Source organism: Danaus plexippus, chromosome 26 (genome assembly GCF_018135715.1).
Source record: "Danaus plexippus chromosome 26, MEX_DaPlex, whole genome shotgun sequence".
Classification (NCBI taxonomy): Eukaryota; Metazoa; Arthropoda; class Insecta; order Lepidoptera; family Nymphalidae; genus Danaus; species Danaus plexippus.
In genome coordinates this window covers 6,377,455-6,384,983 of record NC_083554.1, presented here as the reverse complement: position 1 = coordinate 6,384,983, position 7,529 = coordinate 6,377,455, and the positions used below count along the sequence as shown (strand labels likewise).

The 7,529-nt window shown below is 29.9% G+C and overlaps 4 non-coding genes across 4 annotated transcripts; 3 read left to right on the top strand and 1 right to left on the bottom strand.

Annotated features, from left to right (window-relative positions):
• Positions 1-610: 610 nt before the first annotated feature.
• Positions 611-682, top strand: Trnae-uuc (transfer RNA glutamic acid (anticodon UUC)). Its single transcript has one exon. It is a non-coding gene; the product is annotated as a tRNA-Glu (tRNA).
• A 2,319-nt stretch (positions 683-3,001) lies between these two features.
• Trnae-uuc (transfer RNA glutamic acid (anticodon UUC)) lies at positions 3,002-3,073 on the top strand. Its single transcript has one exon. It is a non-coding gene; the product is annotated as a tRNA-Glu (tRNA).
• Positions 3,074-3,568: 495 nt separating this feature from the next.
• Positions 3,569-3,642, top strand: Trnan-guu (transfer RNA asparagine (anticodon GUU)). The gene has a single exon. It is a non-coding gene; the product is annotated as a tRNA-Asn (tRNA).
• A 3,815-nt stretch (positions 3,643-7,457) lies between these two features.
• On the bottom strand, positions 7,458-7,529 carry Trnae-uuc (transfer RNA glutamic acid (anticodon UUC)). The gene has a single exon. It is a non-coding gene; the product is annotated as a tRNA-Glu (tRNA).

The following is a 7,529-nucleotide window of genomic DNA, read 5'->3' as shown; positions in this document are numbered from 1 at the left end:
ACATAAGAATATTTGCATATTTTATACCGATGCCTTAATATTTATTGATAATTATCAATAAATATTAAGGATAATTATAATTATTAATGAAAATTACTCATTTGTTTATTCCAGAAACGACTATAGCATGTCTCAGTTAACATTACATATATTAAAAGTACTTAAATAAGTTTTATTTTTTTATTTTTAGTATACGGCAATAATCTCCGGCTAAAAGGTTATAAAAGCTTTTTATCTTCCTTCTTTTCCAAAACGATAAATTTAATTTATTACAATATATTATTGCCCATTAGAGCAACGTTTTCCTCAATTTGAAACGTTTAAAGTAATTTCCAGACGTGCTCATAAATATACAAAAGACAATTATTATTATAAATAAAAAGGATCGAATAATCATTCATCCTGAGGTTTTGATGCATTCTGTTATCAGATTATTAACAAATATCTTTGATACGAAAAACTAATTAATAAAACAAAAACTGCAGGTGGTTTGAAACAATGCTGTAATTTTAATTACAGTAGAGAACTTAACAATATGAAAAACAGCCCAAGTATATACTGGTATTTGGATTTTTTAATACTTTACTAAAAGTAAACCAATTTTTATAACTCCCGTATGGTCTAGTGGCTAGGATACCTGGCTTTCACCCAGGAGGCTCGGGTTCGATTCCCGGTACGGGAAACTGATTTTTATGCTATGAAATTTCGGGTTATTCTATAATAAATTGGTGGCCTAACAAAACTTAGGTTGAATTAATTCACTCTACATACAAGATCTGTATACAGAAAACCATATTTCAAAATTAAATTCAGTCCATTTTTATGTATGTCTTATGTAAATCATTTCAAAGAAGTTTTTTTGCAGTAAAATAAAAAAAGTAAAGTTTGAATTTGGTTTTTATTCTCAAGTATCATGTCCATAATCCATAAAAGTTATGATATTATCCAAACCTGTTTTGGTTAACTTAATAAACTGATATCTAAGCTTCAAACTAATAATGCGGAGAGGAAACCGAGTTAACAGAATTATAACTTGTGGTTATGTTTCTCCAACGCAATGGAGAAGAGCATGATGAACGTCAAAAAGTCAGACCAACTGAGAAACCGTGTAATAAGAAGCAAAACAAAGGTTATTGACGTAACGTGCAAAATTAGAACAGTTAAATGGCGATGGGCATAGCACATGGAAAGAGGAAACGATAAATGGAGCAAAATGATTACTCAGTGTTATCCTAGGGAACGCAAGAGGAAAAGAAGCAAACGACAAAAAAGATGGCACGATGATGTAAGACAAGTGGCAGGCGTCACATAGAACAGAGTGACTCAAGAAAGATGTGGGTGGAAAAGGCTGGAGGAGGCTTTTGTCGACTGGCAAACAGATCTACAGAAATATGTAAAATTCAAATAAGAGACTAGGTTAAGGTATATTAAATTAAGTTGTCTTTGTACGATTACCATTTAATTGTTCTATAGGTCTGAATAAAAGGCTATTATTATTATTATTATTAATATTATTATGTTTTTCCAACAAAATTGTATGACAAACTGAAATAAGATGAAGTGTATATATATAATATTTATGCAAAATATAACCATAGTATTTTAAATAAATTCAACTGACATTTCAACAAACAAGTTATAGACATTATAATTGTAATTTCTTATAAAATATATTCTTAAATATTTTTCTAGTTTTCGGCTTATTATTAATTTAACCTATTTAAATAGCTCATAACATTTTGCTTCATAATAGTAAATATTATTATCAAAGTTAGCATGTATTATAGCATTAGATAAATCATTATAACTTCTCATTAATAGAGTTAATGGGTTCGTCTGAGAGATCTGCCTCCGTGATGGATCGCTGCTATCGCTTATAACATTACACACCTCTTAAATGAAGTAACCTAAATACCATGAGTGATTGACTTTTTAGATATGCTATTATTGTTTTACGTCCTTTTCACAATCACATTAAATATGTTAGTATTTTGAATTCAGAAATGTTTTAATATACAGATGATCATCTGATTTATTACAATGGTTTTGAACAACCACAAAGCCTTGCTTATTCCCCTATATTTATTATGTCGTAATTAAGTTCGAGCCTTCGACCTAATTTCGATAGAGAAGGTAGCTGGCAATTATCTTAACCTGAATTCACCTCATCCAAAATAATGTTTATGGTCACAATGCAAAGTGCAAGACCTCAATACATAATTAGCACATTTTACGTTTATCCGTAGCAGTGAGCGAGAAATTTAAGAAATCCTAGCGAGCAATAACCGTTACGCACAGCAAAGTAATAAATCCTTCGTGTATAATGTAGCATAATAAAATTTCTTTGTAAACATGCAAAACCTATTTTTGTCAACTGTTCAGATGACGCACAAATATCGTTTACATATTATCATATATAATTGCAGTTCTGAATTAACATTATATTATACTACCACAAATCAATTGTTTTTTTTTTTGGGTGTCAAGAACTTTATCATAGAAATGAGATCTAAGACGTTCAAGAGTTTTATTCATTTAAATGAAACTGTTTTTTTTTCGGTTATAATACGCGTGCTTTATTTTTGTATAAAAATCGTGTAGTATATCCGACAAAATATTAGTTTCATTTAAATTTATCATAGAAATCTATGGTCTTCAGAACGAACGAACTATCCTTACCCAGCTTGATGATTGATCGGATTGATGTTTGAAATGACGGAGAACGTATTTCGGTCAGATATAAGTCGTAATAATTTTTCTTTTGCAGAGATAAGACGTGCAGCTAAATAATATACCAATTGTGCTATTCGCATTGGAAATTTAATGTAATCTTCACTACAAAATATCAACAAATAGGTCAATATAAAATACTTTGGAACGAAAGAAGTGTAGTCGTTTTGAAATGTCTTAATATAATTTTATGTGGATATGTTCAAAATGGAAAAACTGATAAATGTCTTATTGGTAGTAATTATAGAAAAAAACTGAGACAATTGACATCTCCCGTATGGTCTAGTGGCTAGGATACCTGGCTTTCACCCAGGAGGCTCGGGTTCGATTCCCGGTACGGGAATTTTTTTTTATTAAGTGTCTTAAATTGACAGTTATGTTAGAAAAAAATATATTGTTATTAAAACGTTGTGATTCTGTAGTCTGCTACTAGGACTTTACGTCTAAATTTATTACCTACATAATTTTTTTGTCATAACTTAAAATACTAGTCAGTACTTATAGTTTAAATTTCTTCAAGAGACCACGTGTATTATTATAATTTCGAGAAGTCAAAAAATCAACGAAAACAGTGTTTACTTTAGATGTGTTGATGCTAGTTTTTCCGTCCAAGGTAATAAACATCATTCTAAAAAAAGTTAAATTCTATTGGGATAAGTCTTAACTCTATAAACTACTCACAAAAATATTATTAGCAAAAACCAATACATATTGTGGTGCTATTAAAAAATCTGTATAAAAATTTTAGAAAATTTTATTCAAACAATAATGATGTACAATTTTGTCAAATACTTAGTTACGAGTATATTATACTAATACATAAGATGCGGTTACGTAAGCCTCCGTGGCGCAATCGGCTAGCGCGTTCGGCTGTTAACCGAAAGGTTGGTGGTTCGAGCCCACCCGGGGGCGGACATCGTTTTTGTGGATTGTAGAGCTACAATTATATATATACATCTATAATATTAAAGTCAACTCGTTTTTTATTACGGTTACTAGCTTACTAACCTTTTAAAAAATAATTATAACAAATACTGTCCTTTTAGTATACATATGTAATTTAAATGAACCCAGTTTTATAAAATCATAGAATATTTCGACTTAATCAACTGTTTTTTAATGCCCTTTTTTTGTTTGCACCTTTTACTGCGTTAGATTTTGCAAAAAAATCATTGGAAAAATAATTGGAAGCATAATATATGATTGTAAAAAAATATGTATTAAGTTTGGTATTATTGATTTAAGAATTAATATTTACCCAAAATATTTGTTACACATCAATAAAACCTATAAAGATATAATTATTGTCCTCTCTGCCTGTTTTACATTTTTAAAACGCAATTTAATTATAAAAAACAAGTATCGGCTTAAGGAGGTATTATATTTCCCAGTAATATATTACAATAAAGCGTATAATCCGCTTTCCTCCAGGGTTTATCCCGTTATAGCGTGGTAATCAGAGTTTTCAGCCTGTATATTAAAATTAATTTATTTTTTGGAAATGTTTCGGATGCTTCACTTTCAATTATTTTTCTATGTGGAATCTAACATACTAGTAAACTTACCATGACGTTACCTGTGACACAGAAGTTGAAAGAAAATTTATTGATTTAAATTATTTTGGAATTTAATGATACATTTATTTTACGAAGTAACTTATATTAAATGTGCAAATATATTTATTTCAATTATTGTAAATTACATTCGTTTTTAGGTACTCCTAAAAAAACACAAACAACATCAAGCTAACCAATAACTTTGTCGGAGCTTTAATTTGCATTACTTTCTTTAGCAAAATAATCTACATGGGTAATAAGGAATACTATTTCGCTCTACTGAATAAGACTTTGATAAACATTAGTTTTGCCTCATTGTTAAGAAATTACACTTATTCCTTTCGTTCACCAAGAGATTAAAATCTTTTTTTTGCTGAACTTTGACTGATATTGTACTTTTGTAGGTTCATTTAACGGGTGTTGTCATGTGGAATCCCATAGTGTAAAATTTGTCTTCCAAATGTAACATAGTATATCGTACTCGTATAAATGGCTCAGTTTAAAAAATAACCTGTAACAATTAGCGGCATAGCAAGTCTTGGTCTTAGTTTTAACAAATCTATAATATAAATAATGAACAGAATCTTCATCATCACTATCAGAAGGAGCAGTCCCTATGAAGGTATCCTTGGCGTTCCCTACTTTTAAAAGTCAACTCATGCTATACTTGAATATGGTATCATAGCGATGCGCCTGAAACTATTTTAATTGTCCAAACAGAACCAAAGGCGACTGTAAAATCTTTCGGGTAATCTGAATTATGACACTTTTAGTACAAGATGTTTAGTAGAGTTTGACTGCTTTACCCTTTACTCATAATGGGCTTCAGCTTCATCAGGAAGTAGAACACTAGTAAGAAGAATACCAGCATATTGATCAAAATCAAATTATGTGTATTGAAGACTTTTTAATACATATAATATTGTATAAGAGCGACATTACCTATAGTTCTCAAAAGTTAATACTTGTTGCTACTACTAAAATCTTCCACAGATGAACTTGTAAACAATGCTTTTGAAATCGGAAGTAAAAACTTGGCAGATTATTTCAAAATAGTTTCGCTTATTCTTTAAAATTTCATACGAAAAAATTATAAATAAGTCCTCTAAGCCATTGCTCAAGAAGTCATTACAGTTAAAAATCTAATGATACACGATTTGGCATTTAGTACCAACATACTCATTCCAATACTAACGGTGAAAAATATCACATACTTAGCTGCTTAAAGATTTGATAATTTTTCGTTTATATGTGGAGTAACACGTCTCCTAGGATAGATGAAATGAAATATATTGATAACCAAAGACTAAAAAAAACCTTTCTTCACCGTCGTTAATTAATGGCTTCATACTAAAAGGAAAATATCTGTCAGTGTAGGAAACTATAATCATTACACCAATTAATAAAAAGGGCAGTTGAAAAGATTAATCAACTTATAACGATATTGATTAAATTACTTATATGAACGGTACTTAGACAAACAAATAGAATAAAATGTAACAAGTTTCCGATAAAAGCTGTATAAAATGTATTGGAAGCAACATAAAATAGGTCTCAAATGCCATCAAAACCAAATTTACATATTACTGAATCAGATGAAAACGAAGCCCCCACACAAATCAACACGTTTGGTACATAGCGATATCTGCTATCAAAGGAATGAGATCAATATACAATCCTTAGGACTACAATGACATCGATTAAGGTTTCGAAGATCATGTAAATAACACTCGTATTAAATATCTATATTATTTGCAGTTACGAATTTTAAAAGTAATAATGTCACATAACAGTTATTAATTAAGATCACCAAATATTTGCTCTCACTAAAACATGTCCCATACATGAAAAAAAAACGGAATGTGCCAGATTCATAGAGTAATATTACAACGGGAAACTCCAACATAATAATTTTAAAAATATACATAGGCGACATAATAACGCGTAGCATGATTAATTGAAAACTTTTGCTGCCAGAGCATGGTAATATTTACGGGAACAGAACGTTAAAATATATCGTACCGTAATTTATCAATAAATAATCAATATTTTTGAAAAACACTATCACATACAGGACCTTAAAATATTATAAAAGATAATTATAGTAATACAAATATTAACCAATAAATTTAATATATAAATTAATTTTAGACATGTAACTTACTTTCAGAAAAATGACTTAAGAAGAAATGAGACTTCGTAGGATTACGTCATATAGAGAAATGATTAAATTTTTATAATTTATATCTACAGCAACAGACTCAGCTGTACTGATTCAGCTGGTTTAAATCTAAATTGTGAGAGCCTTTACCTGATTTGCCAACTCACAGGGTTTAAGTAAATGTAAAATCTTTCAAGTCTATTTTACAAAGACAGAATAAAAGATATGGCAACGTTGTTTATCTCTACACATTCTAGTGCAGCGATTCTGTATTAAGGTATATGCCTTCCTATCTGACGAGTGTCTGAAACCCTGTTTTTCTAATAACCGGAGTCAACCAAGGAGCTTTTAAGTGATTAATTACAAATAGACTGAACAGTAACATGTTTGCCATAAAATTTTAAAAGGGTTTGTTTTGGTAAAGCAACCTATATCCGACCCTTTAAAACATCAGACCTATCAATATAACTAGCATCCTTGTGAGTTCTGTAGGCCGAACTGTTAATAGCTGAACGCGTTAGCCGATTGCGCCACGGAGGCTTACATATAATTGTACATGTGCTTAAGACGATAATATATTAAATATTTTAACTATTTTGTTAGTTTGTTAAAACAATTTTGAAACATATACATTATACATGTGTATTGTTTGTGTTAATAACAAATAATGGTATTTGGTAATAATTAGTAACGGCAGGTGTATTGAGTGGTGTTTAATTTCAAAATAATTGAAGTTAAAAACAACGACATAAATAATTATCATAATTTACAAAATGTTTTTTTAAGACACTAAAACTTTAGATAAGACAAAACAATAACATCGTATTATTGTTTTGGACAGTGCTGAGCTGGTGGATCATTTGTTTATCTGTCAGTTTATTACAAATAAAAAAATATATGACAAATTAGTATTGAAAGGCCTCCAATACTAACAACCGTTAACATGTACCTTTTGTATATAACTATTTATTTATGAATTATCTAAAAGAATGATATTAGTAAAATATGTTTTCCCGTACCGGGAATCGAACCCGAGCCTCCTGGGTGAAAGCCAGGTATCCTAGCCACTAGACCATACGGGA